Here is a 19,700-nt window from a genome sequence, read left to right on the forward strand (position 1 = left end):
AGCCCAATCATCTTCTTCTGCTTCATCAATCACCTTCCCTCCATGATAAGGTCAAAAGTGGGGATTTTCGCTGATGATTGTACAATGTTCAGCATCATTCATATCTGCTCAGATACTGAAGCAGTCCGTGTTCAACTGCAACAAGATCTGGACAATGTCCAGGCTTAGGCTGACAAGTGGCAAGTAACATTTGTGCCATGCAAATGCCAGGCTATGACCATCACCAACAAGAGACAATCTAACTCCTGACCATTGACATTCAATAGTGTTTCCAAACTCAATACCCACTATCTACAGCTTTGGGTTTACTATTGATGAGAAACTCAACTGGCCTCACCACGTAAATACAGTAGCGACATGAGCAGGTTGGAAGCTGGTTATACTCATCACCAGACATCCCAAAACCTGTCCACCATCTCCAAGGCACAAATCAGGACTATGACGGAATACGTCCCCACTCACTTGGATGGGTACAGTCCTAACAACACTCAAGAAGCTTAACACCATCCAGGACAACACAACCCGCTTGATCAGCGCTTCATCCACACGCATCCACCCCCTCCACCACCAACACTGAGTAGCTACTATCTACAAAATGCACTGCAGAAATTCCTCAGACAACACCTTCCAAATCCACGAACACTCCCATCCCGAAGGACAAGGACATGGGAACACCACCACCTTCAAGTTCCCATCCAAGTCACTCACCACACTGACTTGGAAATATATTGCCCTTCCTCCACTGTCGCTGTGTCAAGATCCTGGAATTCCCTCCCTCAGGGCATTGTGCGTTATCACACAACACACGGACTACAGCAGTTCATGAAGGCAGCTCACCCTCACCTTCTCAAGGAGCAAGTAGGGATGGCACAATAATACTGTGGCCAGCCAGCGACAGCCACATTCCTCAACATGAATTTTTAAAAACATTCCTTCACGCCGAGGATCACTCCATCGATCGTTCAGCTTCCTGATCGCTCTCTCGATCATCCATCCAGAGAATCATTCCCTCAATCATCCATGCAGAGGATCACTCTCTCGATCATCCATGCAGAGGATCACTCCCTCAGTGCTTCACTGGAATTGAACAATGAGACTCAATGGACAATATCAAATCCAACTAAAAAAGTGACAGAGACAGGGATAGAGAAAGGGTCAGATAGAGGGAGAGAGTGACAGAGGCGGAGAGAGAAGTGTGAGTCAGGTAGAGACAAGAGTCCAATTTGTGACACTCACAGATTGCTGATTCTATGAAACTGCCGGACTCCCTCCTTGTTCATTCTCTGATATTTCAGTTCTGTTACATCACTGACACTCTAAATAAAACACAGCTGTCCGCCAGCAAGTGTGATCCGACAGTGTGGCAATAATTCAGCAAAGGTCTTCCTGAAATCTAATGCTGTCTCAGCGCTGACCCTCCGACATTGTGGCACTTGCTCAGCATTGACCATCTGACAGTGCGGCACTCCCTCAGAATTTACCCTCTGACAATGCAGCATTCCCACAGTCCTGACCCTCCGACAGTGCAGCAGTCCATCAGCACTGACCTTCCGACAGTGCAGCACTCTCTCAGCATTGACCCTCCAACAGTGCGGCACTCCCTCAGTTCTGACCCTCCGACAGTGTGGCACTCCCTCAGTACTGACCCTCCGACAGTGCAGCACTCCCTCAGTACTGACCCTCTGACAGTCAGCGCTCCCTCACCACTGACCGTCTGACAGTGCTGCAGTCTCTCAGTACTGACCCTCGGATGGTGAGGTACTGCCTCAGCACTGACCCACTGACGGTGCGGCACTCCCTCAGTACTGACCCTCTGACAATGCTGCACTCCCTCAGTATTGAATGCACTGACAATGCTGCAGGCTGATTATGCAGAACAGCAGTGGGGTAGGTCCCAGTGTTTGTGGACTCTCTGACACACCAATGTTCTCTCTGTGCTCTGAGACTTTAGCTCTCGTGCAATGCTGCATCTTTACACAGATAGATATATGGAGATAGATTTCAGAAGCCCACGTGAAGGAGGATCAACGTGTCCTTGTACATTCATCATGACCGAATGCAAGTCACTTTCAATCGTTAGTGGAATGTAGGCATTGATTGCAGGAAATTTGATTTTCAAATCATCGTCCAGCCAACTGCACTGAGCCCAGCTGGAGTCTTGTGCACTGTGTTCATTGGTGAAGAAGGATATGCTTATCATTGGGAGTTTTTCATAGATTATCTGCAAGATGTATTTCTCTGATGTACAAATTTAGATCCTGCATAACAGGTTGTATCTCTTGGACAATGAGTCATTAGTGATGTGAGAATCGACAAGTGGTTTTGATGGAAACGTTGATCTGACTGGATGATAAATGCATTTAGCTTAAAGGACATCTACCTGGGTCACTGATCAGCATTCCTGTGTACATTGTATAGAACATAAGAACTAGGAGAATGAGTAGGCCATTCAGCCTCTCAAATCTGCCCACCATTTGATACTATCCTCATCTTGGTATGAACCCCCGCTCTCTATAGCCATTCAATCCATTACTCATTAAAATCTGTCTGTCTCTAGCTTAAACTTACTCAATGTCCCAGCGTCCACCACACTCTGGGGTACTGAATTCCTTTGTCAGAGGTCATTTCTCTTCATCTCTGTGTTACATCTGCCGCCCTTAAGCTTGTCCTTAAGCTATGACCTCTTGTTTTAGATTGCCCAACAAGAAGAAACATCCTCTCCATGTCTACTTTGTCAATTCTCCTTACTATCATCTGTACTTCAGTTAGATCGCCTCTCATTCTTCTAAACTCCAGAGAGTATTGACCTAAACTGTTCAATCTCTCTTCAAAAGCCAGATGCCATATCTGTGGAATCAATCTGGTGAACCTCCTCTGAGCTGCCTCCAATGCAATTGCATCCCTCCTCAAGTAAGGAGAACAAAACTGTCCACAATACTCCAGGTACGGCCTTGCACTTTTGCAGCAACACTTGCCTCCTTTGATACACTATTCCTTGGCAATAAATGCCAAAATTCCAAGTTCCTTCTTTATTAGCTGTTGGTTTTGCAAACTACCTTTCTGTGGTTCATGCACAAGAACACCCAGATCCCTCCATCCTGAAGCATTCTGAAGTTTCTCTCTATTTTGATAATCACTTGTCATTCTAAATTTCATACCAAAATAGATTACCTTAACCACCTTAAACTTCGTCTGCTACAGTTTTGCCCATCACCTAACCTATCCACATCCATTTTTTAAATTTCTCATTTCTTCATTGCAACTTACTTTCCCACCTATTTTAATGTAACATGCAAACTTGGCTCTGGTACATTCTATCTCCAATTAAAGTCATTCATCACTGAATCCGGTAGCACCCCACTAAATACATTTTGTCAGCCAGAAAAAAAGACCCATTTACCCACAGTCTCTTCAATATTTCCCAACAATTGAATCTCTGACTCACGGGGATAATTTTGAACGATAGTATATCTGTACCCAGAATACAAGGGTTCTGCGTTCGTCGGTACAACTCTCATTGGACAGATGTAAACCCTCCCGAAATGATCCTTAGTTCTTTATCCATGTATCATTTCACTGAACTTCTTTTACTTTATAACCTTAGTGGCCTGTGTATCTGGATCCCCAGGACTGCAGTGACAATCCGAAAAGCATGAGGAAGCACTACACCGGGTCTGGAATCGCGCTATTCCAATTCAGTGGAACTAACCCACACTGGGATCGGGGTTCCCTTTCAACAATCGACGCAACTTTGTGTGTGTGTGTGTGTTTGTAAGTGTGAGAGCTTGTGCATGTGCATGTGTCTGAAAGTAAGTGTATGTGTGTTTGTAAGCGTGCGTGCTTATTGGTGTGTGTGTAAGAAAATCAGCAACCCCTGAATCGATCGCTGTTGGCAAACTTGGACCATATTCAACAACCTTCTAATATTATTAGAGGACCTACGGCCCCTTATAAAGCCTGTCTGGTCCTCTTTAATAATATGGGGCAACACCCTTTCCAATCTCAGCGCCAGGATCTTGGACAGAATCTTGAAATCTGAATTTAATAGAGAGATCGGCCTGTATGAGGCACAGTCCTAACGAACTTTCCCCTTCTTAAGAATTAAGGAAATATTAGCTTCTCTCAAAGATGGTGGTAGGCGTTCATGCATATAGGAGTGATTGTACATCTCCAACATCGGCCCTGACAGAATCCCTATAAACTCCTTATAAAACTCACCCGGAAGACCATCAGGGCCAGGCGCTTTCCCACTCTGAAGTTGTCTCGCTGCCTCCTGTATGTCCTGAACTGTCAAGGGGGCATTAAGGAGAGAGGAGAAAGTGAGTTCTGCAGACGCTGGAGATCAAAGCTGAAACTTTATTGCTGGAACAGCACAGCAGGTCAGGCAGCATCTAGGGAACAGAAGATTCGACGTTTCGGGCACATGCCCTTCTTCAGGAATGAGCAGAGAGTGTTCAGCAGGAGAAGATAAAAGGTAGGGAGGAGGGACTTGGAGGAGGGGCGTTGGAAATGTGATAGGTGGAAAGAGGTAAAGGTGAAGGTGATAGGTCGGAGTAGGGTGGAGGCGGAGAGGGCAAGAAGAAGACTGCAGGCCAGGAAGGCGGTGCCGGGCTGGAGGGATTCGGCTGAGACAAGGTGGGGGGAGGGGGGATGACACCTGCCTTTGGGACAGGACATATCCAGGGATGATGATGGTGCTGTCTGGATTATATCTGTAAGGTAAAATTCAGTGAATATGCCTATGTCAGGCTGTTGCTTGACTTGTCTGTAAAAGGGTCTGTATCTTCCGACTGGGATCCCTCCAACCGCAGGGGATGAACTTGGACTTCACCAGTTTCTTCATCCCCCCTCCCCCCACCTTGTCTCCGCCGGATCCCTCCAGCCCGGCACTGCCTTCCTGACCTGTAGTCTTCTTCTTGACCTCTCCGCCTCCACCCTACTCCGACCTATCACCCTCACCTTGACCTCTTTCCACCTATCACATTTCCAACGCCCCTCCTCCAAGTCCCTCCTCCCTACCTTTTATCTTCTCCTGCTGAACACTCTCTGCTCATTCCTGAAGAAGGGCATGTGCCCGAAACGTTGAATCTTCTGTTCCCTAGATGCTGCCTGACCTGCTGTGCTGTTCCAGCAATAAAGTTTCAGCATTAAGGAGAGAGGCCTGTTCCAAGGTTACACCTGGGAGGTCCAGGTTCTTAAAAAAAGGTCTCCATTTTAGCCCTCCTGTCCTCGCAACCTTCAGACTGATACAATTCAGCGTAAAAACTCCGAAAAGCCTCATTAATCTTTTTAGCATCGTATGTAAGGACCCCGGCGCTGTCTCTAATGTCAGTAATGGATTGGGGTGCACGCTTTTTCCCAGTCAGGTATGCTAAACACTTCCCTGGCCTATCTCCACATTCGGATAGCCTTTGTCTAGCAAAAGCAAGTTCTTTCTTTGCTTTTGTGTCAGCATTGAATTCAAGGCAGCCCAGAGGGCCGTGATCCACTGTAGCTCAGTCATCGAAGGCTGCGCAAAATGTGCTGCCTTGGCGGCTTTCAACCACATCTCAAGTAGATGCTGCTGTTCCTCCTTTTATCGTTTCCAGCTAGCTGAATAGGAAATAGCTAATCCCCTAGAAAAGGCCTTAGCATCGATGGACTAATAGCCGTGCCTGAGCTGATCGTCAAAATTTGGAATCCTCATGGAGAAAAGGGTCCAAACGCCAGTGCCGCAAACCTAGCCCCTCACTCTTGGCCTTAACCTCCAAATATACCTTTGCTTGATCAGAGATAGCTATATTCCCAATTTTACAACCCATAATCGAATCCAGAAGGGCCGAGGTAGCCAGAAAGAGGTTAATCCTTGTGTGACATTTATGTGGATTTGCAAAAAAGGTGAAGTCCCTGCTGGTAGGGTGAAGACATCTCCAAATATCCACCAGCCCCAACTCCTCGCATAAGTCAACCACCTGCCTGGCCTGCGAAAAAATATTTGTGGGCCCTCAAGGCAACCTGTCCACTCTCGGATCCAAAAGACAATTAACATCCCCCCCACCCCCTCCCTATAATAATGTGCGGTGTTCCAAATGCAATTAACTTGGAGAAAGCACTAATCAAAAATTTGAGATGAAGAGCTGGAGGACAGTAGACATTTAAAATGCGATATTCCTCCCCATGTAACAGGGCTTTAACTATCATAAATCGTCCCTGCGCATCTTTCACCTGCTCGAATAATGTGAACGGAAGCATTTTCTGGATAAGTACCACCACTCTCCCCTACTTTTAGTAGTTAAGGCTGAAAAGAATACCCGGTCATACCCCCCTGTTGTAATTTCAGGTGTTCCCCATCATCAAGATGGGTCTCCTGCAACAAAGCGATATCTACCCTTTCCCTCCTAAGGCTGGAAATCCCTTTTTTTTCCTTTTAACAGGCGAATGGCTTCCCTTAATGTTCCAGGTGCACCATATAATAAGACACTTACCCATATCCCCTTTCAGAGACCCTTGAACCCCTTGGACGGAGAACCCTGCTTACAAAGCGCTGAGCATAAATAAATAAAGACACATAGAATCGAAAAACTATATATACAAAAACTGCTCTATCACAACTATAAACAACTATTACTGCCAAAAACCTACAAAGAAAACCAACTATAAAACTTTGAATGGAAGACTCTTCCCCCTGCCCATAGGGGGCACTCACTATACCCATCCCTTCCTTCACAGCTCCTTCAAACCCGGACTATGTCCCACTGTTAGGCCAGAAAAAAAAACAAGGAGATGATTCTTAAAACACCATAAAAAAGACAAAGTCAGGATGAGCACTCCACCCATCCCTGGCTTCATGTCACTCCTACTTGTGACTAAAAGAGAAACAGAACAAACAAAAAAGGGGAAAGACAACAAAGAACTTTCACAAAATTTCCCATCAGAAAATCCAGTTATTAAAAAAAAGGAACAACTTATTCCAATATCTTTTCCCCCCTTTCCAAAAAGGAAATTATGAGGGAAAAGAAAGGAATTTTAAAAAAGGAAGGGAAAACATGGGGAAAGATAGAAAAGAGAACAAACATTAATCGTATTCTTCAGGCCAATCCATCCATTTAAAAGTGTCCACAAAGTTTTTAGCTTTATCCGCTGAGTCAATTGTATAAACTGAGTCCTCGTGGCTGAAACGAAGTAATGTGGGGTATCTCGTGGAGGTTCCTTAGCCTCTTTTTAACTTCATCAAAGGACTTCCTCTTTTGAATTGGAGCTGCAGAGAAATTCTGGAAAGACATGATTTTTTACCTATTGTACAGCAGTGCCTGCTGATCGTTTCCCAGGGATCTGGAAGCTTCTATGACTTTTCGCTTGTCCTAATATGAGTGGAAGTGCACTAGGACCGAGCGGGGGCGCTGCACTGGGCCTGACCTGTGCACTGTAACCCGATAAGCCCTTTCAATTTTCGAGGTCGTCGATACGATTTTGCAAAGCCCGCAACTCTCGCTCCAGCATCTGGATCCGACTGGAGGAGGACTCTATCTCAGCTTCCGAGGCCTGAGATCGACCCTTCACCTCCTCCAGCCACTCCCCAATGCCCTAGATCTCCGGCTCATGCTTCTGCAGCATGGATGCGATAGGTTGGACCTGGGCACGAATCTCCCCACGGATCTCTTCAATCGCAACCCCAAATTTCAAGGTAAGTCTCTCCATCGCCGCAGCCAATTCCTGTGCATCTGTCAGGTCCCTGGGGGGTTCAGGAGAGGCTGCTGCTGCTGCAGTCTCTGGTGGGATAAGTGCTGCAGGGGAATGTCCTCCCTGCTGCTGTTTGCTTGCATCTTTTCCGTTTGGCATCCTTCCCATTCCCAAATATTAACAAATATGTCTTCTGTAAGGTTTTAAACTAATAATTCCACCACATAAGTTGGCCAGGGATGGTAAAAAAAACACCAGTATGCCTTGGCTGTTAGGCAGTTCGACAGAATCGCCGCCATCTTGCCGAGTCAAAAGGGTCATCTTATTGAACCCATTTGGAGTGACGCTATCGAACTGTGGTTTGCAGGGTTATGTGCACCTCCACCAATAAAACCAATGTGTGTTTTTGTTTGTGAACTTGTGTGTGCATCTGTGTGCAGCTTTTTAAAAATCAGAATGTTACCAGTCGATCCATACATTGTCATCTCATACCTGTTAACTTGTGATTAGCATTTACTTACCTGCAATAAGTATTAATTCTTGTCAAGTCCAGGGAAAGTGTCAGAGTTCAGGGATTGCTTTCTGCGAACTTGATATCAGCCGAAAGGTGGTTTGTGGATTTGCGTACTTTGATTAAAGGATTAATATTTGTGATCATTCCCCAGCCCACCCTCAGTGTAATGGGGTATATGGCTCAGCGCACTTTCCAAAGTGAGGTCTTACAATGTGAATCAATGAAAATCCATCATGTGGGGAAATAGATCACCCATGCTGTTTCCCATCTTCTCCTTCAGGGATTGCTTTCACTCATTTACTCGCCCATTTACTGCCAGGGTATTGTAACTCAAGGTCAGGGATAAATGTGGCTTTTATGGAATTGGGATAAGACCACTCACCTCTTGGCTGCTTCTCTCCATTTATTTATTTTTTTAAAGAATCGAGCAATTGGTGCAACCAAAGTGTCCTTGACCTGCTGTCTAAACTTGGATAGTGTTGCCAAATACGTAAAGGCACTTGTGCAAGAACGAACATTCCTCAGAATAAGTGCAATGTCTCGACATATTTTGATAGCTTCAGTTAGATAATCTCTCCTCACACGATAACGTACGACATTTATAATGTAGCCCATCCATAGAAGTACAAAACTGCCGGAAATAGTGAAGAGTAAAGTAATTGACGTTCTTCTATTCTCTATCTCAAGGTCACTGTGGTTCTCTCCTTTATTCTGACCCCTCAGTCCCTTGCGGACTCGACTAACGAATAAAATGTGCTTGACTGTCAGAGTGTTGAGTAGCAGAATTAATACAAATGGGAGCAAAGGGGTTATAAGCTTGTGAAACAAGTCATGCCTCTCCATCCTGCCTCAGTCAAATAGATTTCCTTAGGCTTACTTTCTAAGGGATATTGTTGACTATGTACGGAGGTTTATATTTAAAGTAGATAGGCACATTTTTAATGCAGGTTGTTGCAAGAATCACCGTGCAGTTGTGTCAGTGCAATATTTTGTTTTCTGCTTATGGCAAAAACAAGGACACAAATCAATTAAAGGAGAAAAAGCCAGTGAACCAGACAGAAGAGACAGAAGAGAAAGCATACAAAAATGACACATGGCAATGAGATTCAGGAAAGAGTCCTGTGAAGCATATAAGGTAGTAGTTTGCTTCTGGATGGTGTTAGTGATAGTAGACAGTAGATCCATCGTTGATATGACAACGAAGTAGTGAGTGGTGCAAGTGGAGAGGCCAACTTTACACGGGAAAGAAAATCACAATCGCAAGTAAGTTAATTGTGTGGGTGAGAGAATTCAAAAGTAAACGGGAAGTTGTTGATCATAAATATTCACGTGTCACCTACAAAACGGGATGGAAGGAGTTTGGCTTCACCTGACATACCTCTGAGATGTAGAGGTTGGCTGGTGATTCACAGATATTAATGATCCACAATTGTATCTTGGACTCCAGCTGGATTAAAGATTATTTTAATGAAGCCAAAGATCTCCATTAAGATTCGATTTATAAGTTTCACTCTTTTAGGACAATCAGACAGAACATCATGCAGAAAGTGAGTGATTGCAGCAGAATCCCCTCTCCCATCATCACTGCCAGATTTCAGTTCCTGCACAGAATTATTCTCACCATTCTGTATCAAGCATCTGAGCAGTTTTCCAATCTTATCTCAGCTTGCTTTTGAACACTCTTCAAGCTTGGACCTGAGCTGGAAATCTGTGATGTGAGCACAATGAGAAATAAAAAAGCTTATGAGGGATTTGGAAAAGCTGCATGACAGCTCTAAAATGATGTGAATACATGTGAGGTTGCACACTTTGTTCAGAGAAACATAGCTATCGAGGTTTCTTTTCTTAAATTGTGAGAAATCAGTTTGTGTTATTTATATATGAATTGTGACTGATTTTTATGTATTAATATTATTTATTTTAACTTTTGAATATCAGATTAGTGGCATTTGGATATGCATCGAAGTTTTGTGATGGGATGGAAAAGTAATTACATTGTTATCGTTAGGGTGGCTCAGTTGTCAGCACTACTGCCTCACGGGGTCCTGGGTTCAATTCCAGCTCTTGGTGACTGCGTGGAGTTTGTACATTCTACCTGTGTCTGTATGAGCTTCCTCCAGGTTCTCCGCTTCCCGCCCCCCGGTCCAGTCCAAACTTGTGCTATTTATGTGGATTGATCATGCTAAATTGCTCATCTTGCCTGGGGATATGCAGGCTAGTCGGAGTAGCCATGGGAAATGCAGGTTTACAGGAATAGGGGTTGGTCTGGGTGGGTGTGCTCTTTCGAGGGTGTGTGGACTGTTGGGAATCTGACAAAAGTGTAATTAAATAATAATAGCAGTTGTCATAGAGTTGTTAACTGCTCTGTTAATAGATATTTCGTTATACTGAGCTAGTTAAAACAGTGGGTCAAACCTCATATTCTCAACTCAACCATGAATGACAAGGAATACAAAATATTTCGATTTACTTCAAAGGACACCATGCTGAACTCAAAAGCAAGCAAGCTCTCTGATGAAGGATATTTTTCAGCGCAGTTCAGATCATAAATTGCTTCAGTGAAAGAGGATAGTTAGTGCACAATAAAACCTGAATGAACTGTGGATGCTGTAAATCGAAACAAAAATAATAATTGCTGGAAAAGCTCAGCAGGTCTGGCAGCATCTGTGGAGTGAAATCAGAGTTAACTTTCGGGTCCAGTGATCCTTCCTCACATCAATTAGTGCACATTCCAGTCCAGGAGATTGTTCGAATTCTGCAGATTATTAAAAGACCAATAATCATAACGTTGGGAGCACTTGCTGGGACCTGAAAACATTAATTTTAAGAGGAACCTATGTCACATTTAAGAATGCAAGATCCAAGAGTTTCTGGAATTGATCAGCGGTATAATGGCGAATGTTATTGTACAGGTTTTAAAGTGGATTTGAATCTTGCAAAAAGTATTCTGAGGGGAAAGAATATGACAATAGAGTATTAAAATTATTTCACAAAAACGAACCTGAGAATTAGTAGCTAGATTAGAAACAGAACTGGAAGGATGATTTTGTCCAAGGAATAAACGTGAGAGAAATTAATAAACGTTCAATTTCGAAGAGGGAGCTCTGAAATTGCGATGTCACACGTCGTCCCAGTTAAGATAAAGTTTAATTTAATGAGACTTTATTTGGCAGAAAAAGACCGAGAGAGGGAAATACAAAGGCTCAAATGGACAGAGGAAGAGAAGAAACTACAATGTGAAAACAAAAACCACACAGATTTAGGGAAACTTGAAATCAAAACAGAGGATAAAGAGGAATAGAGGTTAATGGCAAATGCGATGGAATTTAAGAGGCTCAAACATCAAGGAGACAAAGAAAGTAGACCACAGGATTTGACAAAGAACAAAAACATAAAGGAAAGAGGAAATGGGAGCAGGCGGAATTTTCTGAATCCAATGAAGGATTTGATTTAACTAAAGCTTAAATCTTAATTTATTGCCTACATCTATGAAGGATGGAGTCAACATACTGTCACATCTTCTGTACCCTGATGGATAATCCCAGAACTCATTGTACGGGTTTGGGGATACAGCTCTGATCATTAATGCACAGTGGGAGCAGTTCCTCACTGACAGATAATTCCAGTCATGCATGGTCGAGAGCGGTGTCATATCCTGTCTGAGCGGGTTAATCAGGCAAACGTCAAGTCTCTGTTCAGAGAGTTTCTGCTGGTGGTAATGATACAGAATGCAGCGTTACACTAAACACAATGACTTGGAAAACTGAGTCCAGTGGAAGAAAACTGCAGAGATTATTCAGGGTGTTTAATGCCACAACGAAATATTATTGCTGTGATCTCTGTACAATATTGATGACTGGATCGGCATGCAATATTCTCGGGAGCACGTAAATACGTGAGATCAGCTCATTCTAATCATCACACAATTGGAATGATGACAGTCATTTACCAGGAAGACCAATAATCCCAAGGATTGTGTCAGATAATTTCAATATAATGCACCATAGAGGACCATTGTGTGATGTGTCCTTTCCTGCTTCAGCAGAGATCTCTGGGTTTAAATCTGAGCCAATACATTCCTGGAGCGATGGATTTACATCCATCTGTGGGATCTCCATGGGGATGCTCAACTTGAAGTATCATTCAATGTCAATAAGAAATAAAACTGAACAAACATATTACCACAGTGAGTTAATTCCCAATGCTACTGGTTCGGTGTTTTTTTAGGAATGATCTTCTATTACACAATTCAAATGGTAATGATTGGAAACAAGTCGTAGTAATCTTGCAGAAATCTCAGTGACCACTTTAACACAACAGATTCAAGCCCAGATTCCACTTCAATTCTGTCTTCATATTGACTGTGTCCATTCAGTCTTTATCCTCTGAGTTTTCCAGAGAATCTCTCAGGGTCATTGTACTGGGCTCTGGGATGTAACTGCCTTCTCTAAACCTGGCTATTCACTTCACTGATTAACTAGAGTGATGTGTGATCCTGCATTGCAGAATTGAACTCATATACCATCAGAATGAATTCATGACTGTGAAATATAACAATGTTAATTCAGTTGGCTGGATAGCTGGTTTACAATAAAGAGCAATGCCAGGAGTAGTTACCATGAAGTTTCTGCATTCTCATCGTGCCCCTTGCCTGAGCTATGGCGACCTTCAGGTTAAACACACCACCACTTGTCTGACAAGAGAGTGGGACTCTGGTATTGAATGGTCGTTATATAATATATATGTACTTCAGTCAAATCCCTTGGAGGTGATTGTCCAGAGGACAGATTTATTCACACAATTTTAACAAATCGTGTTTCTTGTATCGCAGCTTTGTGTCTATTTTCAGCCAATTCAGCCAATCTCATTGTTATTTCTTGCATCTGCGTTAGTTCTTTGTGTTCTTAAGTATCCTTCTCTGTAATCGATGCATGTCCATCTGACTGTTCAGTTCCCATCACCAACACTGTAAGATGCATCAAATAGAATGAAATTAAATGAAATAGAATACCAGACTAATGCCATTTACAAGTTCACTGATGACATCGTCGGTCGAATCTCAGATGGCAATGAAACAGACTACAGACGGAAGGTAGAAGATCTGGAAAAATATTGCACTGAGGACAACCTTGCTCTCAATGCCGGCAAAACCAACTGATTGACAAAACCAAAAACCATTATTGACTTTCGGCAGGATACTACTCATGCCCCCCGCCCCCATGCACATTAGCAGCATAGAGGTTGAAAGAATGTGGAGAGTGTCAAGCTCCTGGGAGTGGCCATCAACAACGAGTTTTATGTGGACACACTGTTTACAAAGGCCCAACAAAGTCTCTTCTTCCTCAGACAACTGGGGAAATTTGGCATGACAGCGAATACCCTTGCCAACGTTCATAGTTGCGCCATCGAGAGCATTCTGTCTCTATGTATCACTACCTGGCATTGTAATTGTACTATTTAAGATCAGAGACGGTTACAGAGAGTGGTGAACTCGGCAAGGCCAACCTTCCATCTATAGGATCCATCTCTGAGGCCCGCTGTCAAGGAAAGGCCGCCAGCATTCTCCAAGATCCATACCACCCTGGCAATGCTTTGCTACAATGTCTACCATCGGGGAGAAGTTACAGAAGTCTGAACAAGTGCTGGTTTTGAAACAGTTTCTAACCTAGAATACTGAATGGACTCACAAACTGTTAGCATTCGCCTGTACCTGTGTTTTTGTTTTTTGCTGCTGTTTAACTATTATTTACTTATTAACTATGTAATCTGCCTGTATTGCTTGCAAGAAAAAGCTTTTCACTGTGCCTTGGTACATGTGACAGTAAATTCAATTCAATTTAATTTCATTCAATTTAATTCAACCGATCTCATTCCTTGTTTCCCATAGCAACCTTGGATATATCTGTTTCGGCCCTGGAGACTTATCTACCTTGATGCTTCCCAGAATTTCCAGCACATCCACTTTATTAATATCAATCTGTTCAAGCCAATTAGCGTGGTCCACGGTACTCTCACTATCAACAAGGTCCCTCTCTCTCTCTCTCGTGAATAGTGAAGCAAAAAAACTCATTTAGCCGCCCACCCCCCAACTCACACCTCCTCACACTCCAGGTACAAGTTCCGTCCAATATCCCTGATCACCCTCTCTCTGATCATTCTCTTATTCCTCAACTAAGTGTAGAACACCTTTGGGTTTTCGCAACTCCTTCCTGCAAAGGCTTCTTCGTGACCCCTCCTAAATCTCCTCAGTCCATTTTGAGATCTTTTCTAGCTGCCCTGTATTCTGCTAAAGCTGTGCCAGATCCTTGCTTCATCAACCTTAAGTAAGCTTCCTTCTTCCTCTTGACGAGAAGCTCCACTTCATCCGAGGCTCCTCCACCTTACCATTCCTTGCCTGTCTCAGTGGAGCAAAGTTATTCAACACTCATGACAAGTTCTCCTTAAACAGTCTCCACGTTTCTGTTGTGCATTTCCTGCAGAGCAATTGTTCCCAATTTATACTCCACAGCTCCTGTCTAATAGCAGTATAATTTTCCCTCCCCCAATTAAATACCTTCCCATACTGCCTGTTCCTATCCCTCTTCATGGCTATGGTAAAGGCGAGGCAGTTGTGGTAACTTTCACCGAAATGCTCTCCCATCAAGAGATCTGACACCTGGCCTGGTTCGTTGCCTCGCACCAATACTAATATGGCCTCCCCCCTACCTGGCCGCTCTACATATTGAGTCAGGAATCCTTCCTGCACACACCTGACAAAATCGGCTCCATCCAGGTCATCTGCACTAAGGACGTTCCAATCAATACTGGGGAACTTGAAGTCACCCATAACAACAAGTCTGTTACATCTGCACTCTTCCAAGATCTGCTCTCCAATCTGTTTTTCTATCTCTCTGCTGCTATTGGGGGGGAGGGGGAGAGGAACTATAGAAAACACCCAATAAAGTGACTGCTCCTTTCCTTTTACTGACTTCCACCCATACTGACTCAGTAGACAAACCCTCCTCAACAACCTCCTTTTCTACACTCTCGAATTAACAATGCTCCTCCCTTCTGTTGTTAATAAAAGGTCTAAACCCTGGAACATCCAGCAACCTTTCCTACTCCCGTGAAATGGATGTCTCCATTATGATCACAACATCGTAGTTCCAATCCATGCTCGAAGTTCATCACTCTTCGTTTAGCACGGCCACTTCACCTAACCTGCACATCTTTGGATTGTGGGAGGAAACCAGAGCACCCAGAGTAAACCCACGCAGACACGGGGAGAATGTGCAAACTCCACACCGACAGTTGTCTGAGGCAGGTATTGAACCCGGGTCTCTGGTGCTGTCAGGCAGCAGTGTTAACCACTGTGCCACCGTGCCGCCACCCGCTTGTGTATCCTTCCTGACAGAATCTCTGCATTCTATTTCTGCCCCTTCAACAACTACCCTCGACTCTGATCTGCAGCTCTGATTCCCACCCCCCTGCCAAACCAGTTTAAACTCTCCCGAAGTGCTCCAGCAAATCTCCTGGCACGGACATTGGTGCGCCTCCAGTTTTAGAGCATCCCAGCTCAGATACATCCCATGTACAGGTCCCACCTTCACCAGAAGGTACCCAATGCCCTACTTATTTGAATCCCTCCCTCCTGCACCAGCCCTGTCGTCACGTGTTTAGCTGCACTTGTTCCCTGTTCCCCGCCTCACAAGCATGTGACACCAGTAGTAATCCTGAGATTAATACTCTGCTCATCCAGCTTTTTACCTTCTAACCTTACTCCCTGAAATCACTTTTTAGATCCTTATCCGTTTTCCTAGAAGTATCATTGGTGCCACTGTGCACAATGACTTCTGGTTGCTCACCCTCCCCCTTCAGAATATTGTAAACTCGTTCAGAGACATCACGGGTGCTGACACTTGAGAGGGAACATACCTTCCAGGAGTCCCGATCACGGCCACAGAATCTCCTGTCTGTTTCTCTCACTATTGAGTCTCGTACTACTAACACTTTTGCATTCTCCCCCTTCCCTTCTGAGCCAAACAGCCAGAGACCTGGCCACAATGGCTTTCCCCTGGTAGATAATACCGCCCAAACAGTATCCAACAGGTATACTTGCTATTGAGGGAATGGCCACAGGGGATCCCAACTGTATATCTATTCCCTTTCTGTGCCCTGACTGTAACCCAACAACCTTTGTCCAGCACCTGACATGAGAATACCTCACTGAAACTGCTCTCTATTACCCCTCTGCCTTCCGAGTGATCTAAAGTTCATCCACCTGCAGCTCCAGTTCACTACCACGATTTCCGAGGAACTGGAGTTGGAAGCACTTCCTGCAGATGATGTCAGAGAGGACACTAGTGACCTGAACAAATCGGCGCACAGAATCTTTCTTTTTTTTTGGTTAGAGGAGGAGGATGGGTGGGAAAAACTACCCAAGTAGTGTTTCAGGTAAAGCAACTGCCCAGATATGCTGCCTCACTTACTCAGCAGTCCTGTCTCAGCATGCACTCTGGCCTATACATGAGATAACTTATTAAAGGATTAATTTACCTTCCCAGCAGCCCCATCCTCCTCACTCTCAATGTTCCTGCTGCTGCTGTAAAATGGAGGCCGCTGATCCCACGAGATTCTATGAGATCCGCCTGACTGACTTTGTTACAATCACTACAGCAGCAAGAGGAGGAAAGACGGGCACAGGCAGAGACAGGGACACAGAAAAATACAAGATGAGAGAGAGATTGGACAGAAAAATAGATTGATAGATGTAGAGAGAGAGACTGGGGTGTAGAGTGAGAGAGAGACAGAGATAGAGCGAATCAAAGAGAAATAATGAAGAGAGAGAGAGGCTGAAGAGAGATGGAGTGATAGAGATGGTGACACAGTCTGTGAGAGACTGATGATGTAATGGAGAAAGGATGAGAAGGACAGAGACTTTAGCTGAGAGAGAGGCAGAGATGAAGTGAGAAAGTAAGAGCAAGATGGAATGACCAAGACGAAAGAAATGGATGGAAGGGGGGAAATGAAAGAGACAGAGACATAGGCCAGGGCAGAGTGAAAACATCTAATAGATGGGGGTATGTCAGGTCAGGGCAAGAACAACAGAGACAGAGAGATGGAATGCGAGTGGAAGAGATGTGATGATTTGAGAGACAGTATGTTCAAGAAAGACCTTGATACCTTTTTGGGTATTAAGCTCATCAACAGGTGGGAATATGCTTTCAGTGAAAGGATCAGCCATGATTGTATCAAATGGCAGAGCTTGCTCTCAGAGGAAGATAGAGGAGGTCTGATTAGCAAGTTTGCAGATGACACTAAGATTAGTCGAGTAAAAGATCGTGAAGGGGACTGTCCGAGAATGCAACAGAATACAGATAGGTTGGAGAGTTGGGCAGAGAGATGGCAGATGGAGTTCAATCCAGGCAAATGTGAGGTGATGCATTTTGGAAGATCCAATAAGACGAGCAAACTAACCAGTAAAAGGAAAAGCCCTGGGGAAAATTGATGTGCAGAGAAATCTGGGTGTTCATGTCCATTGTACCCTGAAGGTGGCAACGCAGGTTGATAGAGTGGTCAAGAACGCATATGGCATGCTTTCCTTCATTGAACGGGGTATTGAGTACTCGAGTTGGCAGTTCATGTTGCAGTTGCATAGGATTTTGGTTCGCCCAAATTTGGAATACTGCATTCAGATCTGGTTGCCACATTACCAAAAAGGATGTGGATGTTTTGAAGTGGGTGCAGAGGAGGTTTGCCAGGATGTTGCCTGGTATTAAGGGTGCTAGGTATGAAGAAAGTTTGAGTAAAGTAGGGACCTGATTGAGGTCTCCAAAATCATGAGAACTATAGACACGTTGTCAGCAAGAAGCTTTTTTTCCCCCAGAGTAGGGGATTCAGTTACTGGGGGTCACGATTTCAATGGGAAGGGAAATGTTTAAGGGAGATATGCTTGGAAAGGGTGGTGGGTGCCTGGAACATGTTGCCAGCGGAGGTGGTAGAAGTGGGCATGATAGCGTCACTTAAGATGTATCTGGACAGATACATGAATGGGCAGGGAGCAGAGGGATACAGATCCTTAGAAAATAGGTGACAGGTTTAGATGGAGAATCTTGATTGGCGCAGGCTTGGAGTGACAAAGGGCCTGTTCCTTGCTGTAACTAACAGGTGACGGACCGACTACTGCTCCCAGTTTCTATCTCTAACCTAAAGTGTCGGGTGTTGGAAAAAACTCCATATGTGCACCACATTGACAGTGCAAATATAAAAAAAAATCAAACAGCTACAAAACAGCAAAGTCTTGTGCCCTAATGGTGATCCAATTGCATTCTATAAAGCTCAATGACTTGGCCTCCAAAGCCTTCTGCGGCAATGTTTTCTACAGATTCATCACCTTCTGGATGAAGAAATTGCTCCTCATCTCAGTTCGAAAGATTTGTCCTGTGACTTGGAGGCTGTACCCTCAGGTCCTAGTCTCTCCCTAAAGTGGAAATATCTTCTCCAGGTCCACTCTATCCAAGCCTCTCAGTAGTCTGTAAGTTTCAATCAAATCCCTCTCATCCTTCCAAATTCCATGGTATACAAATGCAGAGTCCTGAATGATTCCTCATATTGCAAACACTTCAGCCCGGTGAATATTCTCGCAAACCTGCTCTGAACTCCCTTCAAAGGCAGCGCATCTTTCCTCAGATACAGGACCCAAAGCTGCTCACAATGCTCCAAATGCGGTCTGGACCAGAGCCTTATTCAGCCTTAGCAGTCCATTTTTGCTCTTGTATTCCAGCCCTCGCACAACGAATGCTAACTTTACATTCACCTTCCTAACTGCCACCTGAACATGCATGTTAACTTTAAGAGAATCCTGAGCTGGGATACCAAGTCTCTTAATGTTTCAGCTTTCCAAAGCCGTTCCCATTTAGATAACTGCTTAAGCTTCTATTCTTCCGACCAAACGACACTTTCCCACATTATATTCCATCTGCCACTTTATTGCCCACTCCCCTAGCTTGTTCAAGTTCTTCTGCAGAGTCGCCACTTCCTCAACACCATCTGTCCATCCAGGTATCTTTGTGCCATCTGCAAATGTAGCAAAAGTGCCCTCAGTTCCTTCACTCAGACAGTTAATATATAAGGTAAAAACAATGACTGCAGATGCTGGAAACCAGATTCTGGATTAGTGGTGTTGGAAGAGCACAGCAGTTCAGGCAGCATCCAAGGAGCAGCGAAATCGACGTTTTGGGCAAAAGCCCTTCATCAGGAATAAAGGCAGTGAGCCTGGAGCATGGAGAGATAAGCTAGAGGAGGGTGCGGGTGGGGAGAAAGTAGCATAGAGTACAATAGGTGAGTGGGGGAGGGGATGAAGGCGATAGGTCAGGGAGGAGAGGGTGGAGTGGATAGGTGGAAAAGGAGATAGGCAGGTAGGACAAGTCCGGACAAGTCATGGGGACAGTGCTGAGCTGGAAGTTTGGAACTAGGGTGAGGTGGGGGAAGGGGAAATGAGGAAACTGTTGAAGTCCACATTGATGCCCTGGGATTGAAGTGTTCCGAG

Source organism: Chiloscyllium plagiosum, chromosome 43 (genome assembly GCF_004010195.1).
Source record: "Chiloscyllium plagiosum isolate BGI_BamShark_2017 chromosome 43, ASM401019v2, whole genome shotgun sequence".
NCBI classification, from domain to species: Eukaryota; Metazoa; Chordata; class Chondrichthyes; order Orectolobiformes; family Hemiscylliidae; genus Chiloscyllium; species Chiloscyllium plagiosum.